Genomic DNA, 14,986 nt, shown 5'->3' on the forward strand with positions numbered 1-14,986 from the left:
GCAAATTAGCCTCCTGAAGCTTGAATCCCTGGTTTGGTGATGCTTTCGAAGCAGCTGGTCCCGGCTGTACCCAACGATCTTCTAGCTTAGGGAGACTTCGCTTCTCCCAGAAGGCACCTGGAATATGCAAATTAGCCTCCTGAAGCTTGAATCCCTGGTTTGGTGATGCTTTCGAAGCAGCTGGTCCCGGCTGTACCCAACGATCTTCTAGCTTAGGGAGACTTCGCTTCTCCCAGAAGGCACCTGGAATATGCAAATTAGCCTCCTGAAGCTTGAATCCCTGGTTTGGTGATGCTTTCGAAGCAGCTGGTCCCGGCTGTACCCAACGATCTTCTAGCTTAGGGAGACTTCGCTTCTCCCAGAAGGCACCTGGAATATGCAAATTAGCCTCCTGAAGCTTGAATCCCTGGTTTGGTGATGCTTTCGAAGCAGCTGGTCCCGGCTGTACCCAACGATCTTCTAGCTTAGGGAGACTTCGCTTCTTCCAGAAGGCACCTGGAATATGCAAATTAGCCTCCTGAAGCTTGAATCCCTGGTTTGAATCCATAACATGTCACAACTGCAGGGTATTATGGAGAGGCCCATGCGACAACACTAAATTATGTTAGCCCACTCTTTCATGCTTCAGCAGTGTGAACATGGTGCCGGGAAAGTTTTTCGTTTGCGAAATGTTTGAAGTTACATGAAACCACAAATTTCAGGAAGCTCGACTTGAACGTAATCCTCTGCAAATTGATCCATGTACAGTATCTATACTTAAATATTACTGTTTTCATAGAGAAAATGCCATTATTTTGCTTCCAGATAATACTATTGTAAGGATTCTCATTAATGCAATATCAAATAATGCTGTCTCAGATACTGCTGCAATTCAATAAATATTACCACAGTGAAAAGCCAAAAAAAAAACACAACTTTATACTGTATATTCTAAATATTATTATCTCAGGAAGTCACTTAAATAAAATCCCAATTCATATTGAATTCAGCAGTCAAATAAAATTGTCAAACTATGCATAAATATTGCAATTCAAAAGAGACAAAATAAAGCTGTCCTGTAATTGAAATACTGTCCTGCTTTCAAATACTACTACCAGGAAAGGTCAAATGATATTGCATATAGCACTGAAGTAATGTTATCATACATGATAAACATATTATTGTTCAGTGGAGCCCAAATAATACCACTACAAACTACCCATATAATAGTTTATAATACATCTGATAGCGGAATGTAGTGATCAGATATAATACAGTGTCATGATAAATAATACAAACTACTTATGTAATTATGATGTATGCTACTCGCCTTTCCCAGCTCCAGTGTCGGGTTCTGCTTCCTCCTTCCCAGCACCGCGGCCTGCCGCCATGATAATCTGGAACACACCTCTCTTGTCGCATGCATTGGCCTTATTGGCCAGCTCAGGCGACGATGCACCTCTATAGTATTCAGGTAGTACAACCTGAAATTTGGTTACTAAGTTCTGGAATTCTAACTCAGCTCTACTTAATTGTAAAGTGTATTCTTCACTAGGGTTGAGCGACCTTTACTTTTATAGGATCGGGTCGGGTTTCACGAAACCCGACTTTTTCAAAAGTCGGGTCGAGTGAAATCGGCCGATCCTATAAAAAAGTCGGGGTCGGGGTCGGCCAAAACTCGAAACCCAATGCACTGCATTGGGTTTCCAATGGTTCCCAGGGTCTGAAGGAGCGGAAACTCTCCTTCAGGCCTTGGGATCCATAATTAAGTGTAAAATAAAGAATTAAAATAAAAAATATCGCCATACTTACCCTCTGACGCGCCCTGGTACTAACCGGGAACCTTCCTTCCTTAGAATCAGCCTTCCAAGACCTTGCGGTGACGTCGCGGTGACATCGCGGCTTGTGATTGGTCGCGCGGCCGCCCATGTGACCGCTCGCGCGACCAATCACAAGCCGCGACGTCACCGCGACGTCACCGAAGGTCCTGGAAGGGCTGATTCTTAGGAAGGAAGGCTGCCGGAAAGAAGCAGGGCGCGTCCGAGGGTGAGTATATTCCTATTAGGTATATACTTACCTTCAGACACTCCCTGCTTCTTTCCGGCAGCCTTCCTTCCTAAGAATCAGCCCTTCCAGGACCTTCGGTGACGTCGCGGTGACGTCGCGGCTTGTGATTGGTCGCGCGAGCGGTCACATGGGCGGCCGCGCGACCAATCACAAGCCGCGACATCACCGCGACGTCACCGCAAGGTCTTGGAAGGCTGATTCTAAGGAAGGAAGGTTCCCGGTTAGTACCAGGGCGCGTCAGAGGGTAAGTATGGCGATATTTTTTATTTTAATTCTTTATTTTACACTTAAATCTGAATTCCGATACCAATTCCCGATATCTTAAACATATCGGGAATGGGTATCGGAATTCCGATTCCAGATTCAGAAGATCGCCGACTTCATGGCCGACCCCACACAGGGGTCGGGTCGGGTTTCATGAAACCCGACTTTGCCAAAAGTCGGCGACTTCTGAAAATTTTCGACCTGTTTTGCTCAACCCTATTCTTCACACTTTGCTCTGCTGTTCCAGGGAGACAGTCTGTATACTCGGGTCTACTGTTCCAAGGTGCCTGTGTTAGGAGTCGAGTTGTTAGGAGTCGAGTTTCCTCTGCTGCACAGGGGGAATCTCGATCCGTCTCCGCTGCGGTCTCCCATTCTCCTCCGGCCACAGTGGAGTCTGCTCAGCGGGGACGTCGCTCCCAGTGTCTTGCTCGCTCTCACTCTGTACAGAGAGTTACTGCTGCTTCTTCAGCTCCTGCCATTAAAGTCAGTGCTGGTCAGCGGCGAGCGGACTTCCCTGGGACTAAGTCCTTGTTTGCGCACACTGAGCATGCCCAGGGCAAGATCTCCCGTTGGAGATCGAGGGTCATGTGCTCAGGCTCTGCAGCACATTCCATTGGACCTCTTGGCAGGTCTTGGAAGGGCAAAGTTTCTGTGGCCACTTCCTGTGCTGCAACTATATAAACTGTGCATGACCGCACGGCCATGCGCTAGTGTACAATTGAATACGTGTGTTTGTTGTGAGTGCAAGTCGTTCATTAAATACCCCTACCCTATTGTATGACTGTTCGTGTATGGAGTATGGCTGCTATCTAGCGCCCGACAAATCACTCAACGTGTCACACACGTATCAGCGTCTATTGCTGTGACCGCCAGTGTGGCGCCACGCGCCAGTAGTGCGCTTCCTGACCCACGTCTGGGTGCTTAGTGGTGCCTGCCAGCATGGCACAGTTCGCAATTCGGTGCTCTAATTATAAGAGTTGCCTAACACACCCTGTTGCGGTGTTGTGCCAGCAAGTGGTCTAATCGGACTTCAATCCTAGTTGGGGTTAAGTTCGCTGACTGCTTGCTCGCCTTCTATGTGCGGTACCGCGATCCTGTGACGCAACAGGATCGCTTCCTTCACGTTGGGTGAAGTTTAACCCACGCGAGTATACTTATGAGTACCGCCATATAGTCCGTCATTACTCAGCAGCAGGTTCCATCTCTGCACGGTGGACCCCGGGCTACGAACGCACCGTACACTATCAGTCTTATTATTTGGTGCGTTCCGCTAGCCCTAATATTACACTAGCGCCAGGGTCTGGCTAGTGATGACGGACAAACAGCAATCCCTGCGGTATATACAGCAGCTGGAGGATAGGTTGGCGGCTCTCGAGAGCGCAACCTCAGCTGTGGATGTTACCGCAGTTGCTGTACAGGCTGCCAGCGTGGCTGCAGCAACTTTGTCCATTGCCACCCCTGTTCCGACATTTTCTCGCCTCCCGCTGCCAGAAAAATTTTCTGGTAATAGCAAATTTTGTAGGGGATTCGTGAGTCAGTGCTCTATTCATCTCGAGCTTCTGGCTGCACGTTTCCCCACAGAGCGGGCTAAGGTGGGATTTAATATGTCTCTATTGTCGGACAGGGCATTGGAATGGGCTACGCCGCTGTGGGAGCGTGGCGATCATGTGGTGCAGAGTGCTCCTCTGTTTTTGAGCACTTTAAAACAGGTCTTTTTAGGACCTCAAGTCACCCATGACACTGCGCTCCAACTGCTGGCATTAACTCAGGGTGAGTCCTTGGTCAGTCATTTTGCCGTCCAATTCCGCACTTTAGCATCTGAGCTGGAATGGTCGGATAAAGCTCTTATCCCCATATTTTGGAGGGGCTTGGCTGACCATGTAAAGGATGCTCTGGCCACTAGGGAGATTCCTGCCACACTGGAGGAGTTAATAACAGTCTCCACTCGAATTGACCTCCGTTTTAACGAGCGGAGGTTAGAGCGAGCCCAGTGTAGGCAGAGGTTTCGGCTGGCTCCTACTTTCGCCAAACCTCTGGAATCTCCGGTCCTGGTTCCTGAGTAACATGAGGCCACGGAAGTGTCAAAAGCGGGACCTAAGTCCCGGACCGCTTGTGCACTCAGGGTCTGTCATGTTTGCCAGCAGTCTGGACATTTAGCCACCAGATGTCCTCAGCAGTCGAGGAAACGTCAGCGTCTAGTGGTCGTAGGTGGAGGTACACTAGACATGGTGACGTTTGCCTCTAAATTGTCCTTTAAGGGGACAATTACTTTAGGCTCATTCTCCCACTCGGTAGAGCTCTGCGTGGATTCTGGGGCGGAGGGCAATTTTATGTCTTCTGCCTTCGCCCAACGCCACGCAATACCTCTGGTTATGCTAGCTCAACCCATAACGGTACGAGTGGTGAATGGGTCGACTCTGCCCTCACAGATAACTCACCAGACCTTCCCTTTTACTCTGTCCATGTCGCCATCTCATCAGGAGATTATTTCTCTGCTCGTCATTCCAGAGGGAATTGATGAGGTCCTGTTGGGAATACCTTGGCTACGGTACCACTCTCCTCATATCGAGTGGTCCTCAGGCAGAATTCTGGGATGGGGTGAATCTTGTGGGGGTAGGTGTCAGAGGGAGTGCGTTCAGGTAGCTACAACTGAGGTACCCGCAGATCTTTCCTCTCTCCCCAAGCAGTATTGGTCGTATGCAGACGTATTCTCCAAAAAGGCGGCAGAGACCCTTCCGCCCCATCGCCCCTATGACTGTCCTATTGACCTCTTGCCTGGTGCTGAGCCTCCCCGGGGTCGAGTCTATCCGCTATCTCTCCCGGAGATGGAGGCAATGTCACAGTACATCCAGGAAAATCTGGCAAGAGGGTTCATCAGGAAGTCAGTGTCACATGCTTTGGCAGGGTTCTTCTTCGTGCAGAAGAAGAGTGGGGAATTGCATCCATGCATAGACTACAGGGGTCTTAACGCCATCACCGTTAAGAATAAATGCCCTTTGCCTTTGATATCTGAACTGTTCGATAGGCTTCGGGGAGCAAGGGTATTTACTAAATTAGATCTGCGGGGTGCTTACAACCTGATTCGCATCCGTGAGGGGGACGAATGGAAGACGGCTTTTAACACCAGGGATGGGCACTATGAATATCTGGTGATGCCCTTTGGGCTCTGTAATGCCCCAGCCGTTTTCCAAGACTTTGTGAACGATATCTTCCGGGATATGCTTTCCACCTCGGTCGTAGTCTATCTGGATGATATTCTCATCTACTCTCCAGATATTGACTCCCACCGGAGAGATGTTTGCAAAGTCTTCGACCTCCTACGGGCAAACTCCCTCTATGCCAAGTTGGAGAAGTGTATGTTTGAGCAGGAGTCCTTACCTTTCCTAGGCTACATCATCTCTGCCCAGGGATTGGCTATGGATCCTGCCAAACTACAGGCTGTGATGGATTGGCAGGAACGCCATTCTCTTAAAGCGGGGCAGCGCTTTATGGGGTTCATCAATTATTATCGCCAGTTCATCCCGCATTTCTAAACTTTGGTAGCTCCTTTGGTTGCCCTCACCAAGAAGGGGGCGAATCCCAAATTGTGGTCTGAGGAGGTCTCCAAGGCCTTTATCTCTATAAAGTCACACTTCGCTAGCGCTCCCATTCTTCATCGCCCCGATGTTGATAAGCCATTTATCATGGAGGTGGATGCCTCTTCTGTTGGTGCTGGAGCAGTCCTCTTCCAAAAGGATGCTCAAGGTCGGAAGCATCCTTGCTTCTTTTTCTCCAAGACCTTCGCACCAGCAGAGAGGAATTATTCCATCGGGGACAGGGAGTTGCTAGCCATGAAGTTGGCTTTCTCGGAGTGGAGACATCTCTTGGAGGGAGCACGTTTTCCCTTCCAAGTCTTCACAGATCACAAAAATTTGGTGTATCTGCAGACAGCTCAGCGGTTGAATTCTCGCCAGGCCAGATGGTCCTTGTTCTTCTCCCGGTTTCATTTCACCCTCCATTTCCTTTCTGGGGAGAAGAACATTCGGGCCGACGCTCTCTCTCGCTCCGTTGTGTCATCTGCGGAGGAGGAGGAGGAGCCTCGGCTTATTGTCCCCACCGAGAGTTTGAGAACCGTGGCCCCGGTTTCGCTGGAGTCTGTGCCCCGGGCAAGACTTTTGTTCCATCTAGTTTGCGACCGGAGGTTCTCTCTTGGGCGCACTCGTCCAGGGTGGGTGGACATTTTGGTACTAAAAGGACATCAGAGTTACTGGCGAGGACATACTGGTGGCCGCATATGGCTCGTGATGTCGCGGAGTACGTTCGGGCGTGTGTCTCTTGCGCCAGGAACAAGACTCCTCGGCAATGGCCAGCTGGTTTGCTTTATCCTCTGCCCGTGGCTGACAGGCCCTGGGAGATGGTCGGGGTGGACTTTGTGGTTGGCTTACCCAAGTCTCGTAATTGCACCATTATCTGGGTGATCACCGATCATTTTTCCAAAATGGTGCATTTGGTGCCTCTTCCACGGCTACCATCTGCACGGGCGTTGGCTGTCTTGTTTATCAAGCATATCTTTCGCTTACACGGTATGCCAGACAAAATTGTTAGTGACCGGGGTCCCCAGTTTGCGTCTCGATTCTGGAGGGAGCTATGTCGTCTACTCAGTATTGAGTTAAATCTCTCTTCGGCATATCATCCCGAGATGAATGGGTTGGTAGAAAGGGCCAACCAGACCTTGGTCACATATCTGCGACATTTTGTTTCTGCCAGACAGGATGACTGGGCATCCTTGCTACCCTGGGCAGAGTTTGCACTTAACAATGCCGTAGCTGACTCCACCAGTCAGACTCCATTCCTCTTAAATTACGGCCAGCATCCGCGTGTTCCTGTGCCCATGCCTGTGTCTTCCGCTGATCCCAGGGTGGCAGACTGGGCTGTGGAGGCACGGGACATTTGGGATCGCACGCAGGATGCCATTCGGGCCTCCAAGGAGAGAATGAGGTCCTCCGCCGATGTTCATCGGCGCCCCGCTCCGACTTTTGCCCCTGGCGACTTGGTGTGGCTCTCCTCCCGTAACATCAGGCTGCGAGTTGAGTCCACTAAGTTTGCTCCTCGCTACTTGGGTCCCTTCAAGGTTCTCGAACAGGTTAATCCTGTGGTCTTCCGCCTGGCTCTTCCTCCACGCTTGGGTATCACCGACACCTTTCATGTGTCCCTCCTGAAACCCGTATACATGTCCCGGTTTTCCGAGTCATCTGCCGGGACATCGGGTTCGTCTACGGACGATTACGAGGTGAACGCTATTTTGGGGTGCAAGGTGGTACGCGGCAAAAAGTTTTATTTGGTGGATTGGAAGGGTTATGGTCCAGAGGACAGGTCTTGGGAGCCTGCTGAAAACATTCGGGCCCCACAGCTCATTGCTGCCTTCGAGCGTAGCGAGGCCCAAGGAGGGGGGGGCCCTAGGAGGGGGGGTAATGTTAGGAGTCGAGTTTCCTCTGCTGCACAGGGGGAATCTCGATCCGTCTCCGCTGCGGTCTCCCATTCTCCTCCGGCCGCAGTGGAGTCTGCTCAGCGGGGACGTCGCTCCCAGTGTCTTGCTCGCTCTCACTCTGTACAGAGAGTTACTGCTGCTTCTTCGGCTCCTGCCATTAAAGTCAGTGCTGGTCAGCGGCGAGCGGACTTCCCTGGGACTAAGTCCTTGTTTGCGCACACTGAGCATGCCCAGGGCAAGATCTCCCGTTGGAGATCGAGGGTCATGTGCTCAGGCACTGCAGCACATTCCATTGGACCTCTTGGCAGGTCTTGGAAGGGCAAAGTTTCTGTGGCCACTTCCTGTGCTGCAACTATATAAACTGCGCATGACCGCACGGCCATGCGCTAGTGTACAATTGAATACGTGTGTTTGTTGTGAGTGCAAGTCGTTCATTAAATACCCCTACCCTATTGTATGACTGTTCGCGTATGGAGTATGGCTGCTATCTAGCGCCCGACAAATCACTCAACGTGTCACACACGTATCAGCGTCTATTGCTGTGACCGCCAGTGCGGCGCCACGCGCCAGTAGTGCGATTCCTGACCTACGTCTGGGTGCTTAGTGGTGCCTGCCAGCACGGCACAGTTCGCACTTCGGTGCTCTAATTATAAGAGTTGCCTAACACACCCTATTGCGGTGTTGTGCCAGCAAGTGGTCTAATCGGACTTCAATCCTAGTTGGGGTTAAGTTCGCTGACTGCTTGCTCGCCTTCTATGTGCGGTACCGCGATCCTGTGACGCAACAGGATCGCTTCCTTCACGTTGGGTGCAGTTTAACCCACGCGAGTATACTTATGAGTACCGCCATATAGTCCGTCATTACTCAGCAGCAGGTTCCATCTCTGCACGGTGGACCCCGGGCTACGAACGCACCGTACACTATCAGTCTTATTATTTGGTGCGTTCCGCTAGCCCTAACACGAGTTTCCTCTGCTGCACAGGGGGAATCTCGATCCGTGTCTGCTGCGGTCTCCCATTCGGCATCGGCCGCAGTGGGGTCTGCTCAGCGGAGACGCCGCTCCCAGCGTCTCGCTGGGACTGATTCTGTGCAGAGGGTTACTGCTGCCTTTTCTGGCTCTCCTGTTGTACCCTGCGAGTGGGCTTCTCTGGGACTAAGTCCTTATTTGCACACACTGAGCATGCCCAGGGCAAGATCTCCCGTTGGAGATCGAGGGTCACATGCTCAGGTACTGCAGCACGTCCCATTGGTCCTCCAGGAAGGTCCTGAAAGGGCAAAACTTTGGTAGCAGCTTCCTGTGCTGCAACTATATAAGCTGTGCATGAATATAACCATTTTATAGTGCAAAAAATGCTATGTAGCCGACCGCTAAATAATATCATCTTAGAGAGTCCAATTAACATGATTCAAATTAATTCAGTCTTGCAGCTCTTAAATAATGCTGCTTTTACGATATGTAAATATAGAGATTAGCAGATCTTTTGAAATTCGAATTTGTTGACTTTGACAAATTTTCCTCCAAAATTTGATTTGCTGCAAATAAATTTGCATGGTTTTCAATACTGGATAGCTTGCAATTATTCACAAAATGCACATGGATGAGAAGAGAGAGCGAGAACCCTGCTGACCATAAGAGCTTACACTCCAAAGGATAGAGAACGAAAGGGAACCCTGCTGATCAAAAGTGTTTACATTCTACAGGAGATACTTTGTAGATAGGATCCCTATATCATAAGAGTATAACATAGTACAAGGTGGTACCTATGGGTGAGGAACCTGTCTTTCACGCTTCATGAAGATGGGGGTCCTGGCTGGGTGTGTGAGCTTTGTCCATGGGGGTGCTACACCCTTGCAGGCAGCATGATGTCGGTGACTTCAACTGGCCAGGACAAGGTGTTGAGGACAGGAGATCAGTGAATGAAACTACCAGCCAGATATAAATCGTTCAGCTGCGGCAATAAAAACTAAGTCTCCGAGCACTAAAAAATACTCAGAGGTCATCAGAGCGTGCTCGGGAAATCTCGAGTAACGAGTATATTCGCTCATCACTGCCAGACAGCAATAAACAGTTTTTTACTGAACAGTAACTTGGCAGGAACTATGTACAATAGATAGCACGTGCATAACTTCACAAACATTTGTTTTAGAACATGGCACATCTTCACACATATTTTTTGCTTTCCTTCTCTAGGCTCTCTTACCTGTGCATCAGCTAACAACTCTACCTTAACCCCCACCCAGTATCTTGGGAGACTCTCCAGTCCCTAATAACAGTACCACTGTCCGGTAAGTTAGAGTCCTATGCTTCAGCCCGCAGGTCTACGGCTCTTCCCCTTGGGGGAGCTACTTTGCCACTATGACCATTCTTAACTTCTTGACTTGCTGATGCCTTGGAACTACCACCCGGGGAACTTTCTTCATCTCAAGTTCCCTGTTCCATTTTGATATGTTACCTTCTGTGTCTTGCAAACTCTGTGCCATACTGCTAGGCATCCTGTCCCAGGAACTATCTCCAGTGCATCACTCTGTTCTGTTTCATTTCCTTTATCTACTATGGATCACGCTATCCACTGCCTCGGTCTCCACACACATCAGGGATGCCCACATCAAGCGGCTCTGCAGAGTAGTCAGACCTTAAGCCTGCTTCTGTTGCACGCTGGGCCATACAGTATCTGACATCCTGACAGACAATGAATCTGCCCTTTCACTTTAGCCCCTCTCACTTTGGGCTAGTCCCAGATATTAACGCTAACTATTCCTACTGTTGGACAGAAAGCAATGTCACTGATAACGCACGTCACAAAACAAACTACACATTATAACAATACGTGTCTTCAAGGGGGAATGTGGGCAGTGTGTCCATCTTCTCACAAAGAGCTTACACAAGATATGATAATCCATAACATGTCACAACTGCAGGGTATTATGGAGAGGCCCATGCGACAACACTAAATTATTTTAGCCCACTCTTTCATGCTTCAGCAGTGTGGACATGGTGCCGGGAAAGTTTTTCGTTTGCGAAATGTTTGAAGTTACATGAAACCACAAATTTCAGGAAGCTCGACTTGAACGTAATCCTCTGCAAATTGATCCATGTACAGTATCTATACTTAAATATTACTGTTTTCATAGAGAAAATGCCATTATTTTGCTTCCAGATAATACTATTGTAAGGATTCTCATTAATGCAATATCAAATAATGCTGTCTCAGATACTGCTGCAATTCAATAAATATTACCACAGTGAAAAGCCAAAAAAAAAACACAACTTTATACTGTATATTCTAAATATTATTATCTCAGGAAGTCACTTAAATAAAATCCCAATTCATATTGAATTCAGCAGTCAAATAAAATTGTCAAACTATGCATAAATATTGCAATTCAAAAGAGACAAAATAAAGCTGTCTTGTAATTGAAATACTGTCCTGCTTTCAAATACTACTACCAGGAAAGGTCAAATGATATTGCATATAGCACTGAAGTAATGTTATCATACATGATAAACATATTATTGTTCAGTGGAGCCCAAATAATACCACTACATACTACCCATATAATAGTTTATAATACATCTGATAGCGGAATGTAGTGATCAGATATAATACAGTGTCATGATAAATAATACAAACTACTTATGTAATTATGATGTATGCTACTCGCCTTTCCCAGCTCCAGTGTCGGGTTCTGCTTCCTCCTTCCCAGCACCGCGGCCTGCCGCCATGATAATCTGGAACACACCTCTCTTGTCGCATGCATTGGCCTTATTGGCCAGCTCAGGCGACGATGCACCTCTATAGTATTCAGGTAGTACAACCTGAAATTTGGTTACTAAGTTCTGGAATTCTAACTCAGCTCTACTTAATTGTAAAGTGTATTCTTCACTAGGGTTGAGCGACCTTTACTTTTATAGGATCGGGTCGGGTTTCACGAAACCCGACTTTTTCAAAAGTCGGGTCGAGTGAAATCGGCCGATCCTATAAAAAAGTCGGGGTCGGGGTCGGCCAAAACTCGAAACCCAATGCACTGCATTGGGTTTCCAATGGTTCCCAGGGTCTGAAGGAGCGGAAACTCTCCTTCAGGCCTTGGGATCCTTAATTAAGTGTAAAATATAGAATTAAAATAAAAAATATCGCCATACTTACCCTCTGACGCGCCCTGGTACTAACCGGGAACCTTCCTTCCTTAGAATCAGCCTTCCAAGACCTTGCGGTGACGTCGCGGTGACGTCGCGGCTTGTGATTGGTCGCGCGGCCGCCCATGTGACCGCTCGCGCGACCAATCACAAGCCGCGACGTCACCGCGACGTCACCGAAGGTCCTGGAAGGGCTGATTCTTAGGAAGGAAGGCTGCCGGAAAGAAGCAGGGCGCATCCGAGGGTGAGTATATTCCTATTAGGTATATACTTACCTTCAGACACGCCCTGCTTCTTTCCGGCAGCCTTCCTTCCTAAGAATCAGCCCTTCCAGGACCTTCGGTGACGTCGCGGTGACGTCGCGGCTTGTGATTAAGAGAATTAAGAGAATTAAGAGAATGGGATTCCTGCCAATCCATCACAGCCTGTAGTTTGGCAGGATCCATAGCCAATCCCTGGGCTGAGATGATGTAGCCTAGGAAAGGTAAGGACTCCTGCTCAAACATACACTTCTCCAACTTGGCATAGAGGGAGTTTGCCCGTAGGAGGTCGAAGACTTTGCAAACATCTCTCCGGTGGGAGTCAATATCTGGAGAGTAGATGAGAATATCATCCAGATAGACTACGACCGAGGTGGAAAGCATATCCCGGAAGATATCGTTCACAAAGTCTTGGAAAATGGCTGGGGCATTACAGAGCCCAAAGGGCATCACCAGATATTCATAGTGCCCATCCCTGGTGTTAAAAGCCGTCTTCCATTCGTCCCCCTCACGGATGCGAATCAGGTTGTAAGCACCCCGCAGATCTAATTTAGTAAATACCCTTGCTCCCCGAAGCCTATCGAACAGTTCAGATATCAAAGCCAAAGGGTATTTATTCTTAACGGTGATGGCGTTAAGACCCCTGTAGTCTATGCATGGACGCAATTCCCCACTCTTCTTCTGCACGAAGAAGAACCCTGCCCCAGCAGGTGACACTGACTTCCTGATGAACCCTCTTGCCAGATTTTCCTGGATGTACTGTGACATTGCCTCCGTCTCCGGGAGAGATAGCGGATAGACTCGACCCCGGGGAGGCTCAGCACCAGGCAAGAGGTCAATAGGACAGTCATAGGGGCGATGGGGCGGAAGGGTCTCCGCCGCCTTTTTGGAGAATACGTCTGCATACGACCAATACTGCTTGGGGAGAGAGGAAAGATCTGCGGGTACCTCAGTTGTAGCTACCTGAACGCACCCCCTCTGACACCTACCCCCACATGATTCACCCCATCCCAGAATTCTGCCTGAGGACCACTCGATATGAGGAGAGTGGTACCGTAGCCAAGGTATTCCCAACAGGACCTCATCAATTCCCTCTGGAATGACGAGCAGAGAAATAATTTCCTGATGAGATGGCGACATGGACAGAGTAAAAGGGATGGTCTGGTGAGTTATCTTTGAGGGCAGAGTCGACCCATTCACCACTCGTACCGTTACGGGTTGAGCTAGCATAACCAGAGGTATTGCGTGGCGTTGGGCGAAGGCAGAAGACATAAAATTGCCCTCCGCCCCAGAATCCACGCAGAGCTCTACCGAGTGGGAGAATGAGCCTAAAGTAATTGTCCCCTTAAAGGACAATTTAGAGGCAAACGTCGCCGTGTCTAATGTACCTCCACCACTAGATGCTGACGTTTCCTCGACTGCTGAGGACATCTGGTGGCTAAATGTCCAGACTGCTGGCAAACATGACAGACCCTGAGTGCACAAGCGGTCCGGGACTTAGGTCCCTCTTGTGACACTTCCGTGGCCTCATCTGACTCAGGAACCAGGACCGGAGATTCCAGAGGTTTGGCGAAAGTAGGAGCCAGCCGAAACCTCTGCCTACACTGGGCTCGCTCTAACCTCCGCTCGTTAAAACGGAGGTCAATTCGAGTGGAGACTGTTATTAACTCCTCCAGTGTGGCAGGAATCTCCCTAGTGGCCAGAGCATCCTTTACATGGTCAGCCAAGCCCCTCCAAAATATGGGGATAAGAGCTTTATCCGACCATTCCAGCTCAGATGCTAAAGTGCGGAATTGGACGGCAAAATGACTGACCAAGGACTCACCCTGAGTTAATGCCAGCAGTTGGAGCGCAGTGTCTTGGGTGACTTGAGGTCCTAAAAAGACCTGTTTTAAAGTGCTCAAAAACAGAGGATCACCACATGATCGCCACGCTCCCACAGCGGCGTAGCCCATTCCAACGCCCTGTCCGACAATAGAGACACATTAAATCCCACCTTAGCCCGCTCTGTGGGGAAACGTGCAGCCAGAAGCTCGAGATGAATAGAGCACTGACTCACGAATCCCCTACAAAATTTGCTATTACCAGAAAATTTTTCTGGCAGCGGGAGGCGAGAAAATGTCGGAACAGGGGTGGCAATGGACAAAGTTGCTGCAGCCACGCTGGCAGCCTGTACAGCAACTGCGGTAACATCCACAGCTGAGGTTGCGCTCTCGAGAGCCGCCAACCTATCCTCCAGCTGCTGTATATACCGCAGGGATTGCTGTTTGTCCGTCATCACTAGCCAGACCCTGGCGCTAGTGTAATATTAGGGCTAGCGGAACGCACCAAATAATAAGACTGATAGTGTACGGTGCGTTCGTAGCCCGGGGTCCACCGTGCAGAGATGGAACCTGCTGCTGAGTAATAACGGACTATATGGCGGTACTCATAAGTATACTCGCGTGGGTTAAACTTCACATGGGCGGCCGCGCGACCAATCACAAGCCGCGACGTCACCGCGACGTCACCGCAAGGTCTTGGAAGGCTGATTCTAAGGAAGGAAGGTTCCCTGTTAGTACCAGGGCGCGTCAGAGGGTAAGTATGGCGATATTTTTTATTTTAATTCTTTATTTTACACTTAAATCTGAATTCCGATACCAATTCCCGATATCTTAAACATATCGGGAATTGGTATCGGAATTCCGATTCCAGATTCAGAAGATCGCCGACTTCATGGCCGACCCCACACAGGGGTCGGGTCGGGTTTCATGACATCCGACTTTGCCAAAAGTCGGCGACTTCTGAAAATTTTCGACCCGTTTTGCTCAACCC

The sequence above is a fragment of the Ranitomeya imitator genome, chromosome 1 (genome assembly GCF_032444005.1).
Source record: "Ranitomeya imitator isolate aRanImi1 chromosome 1, aRanImi1.pri, whole genome shotgun sequence".
In the NCBI taxonomy this organism is placed as follows: Eukaryota; Metazoa; Chordata; class Amphibia; order Anura; family Dendrobatidae; genus Ranitomeya; species Ranitomeya imitator.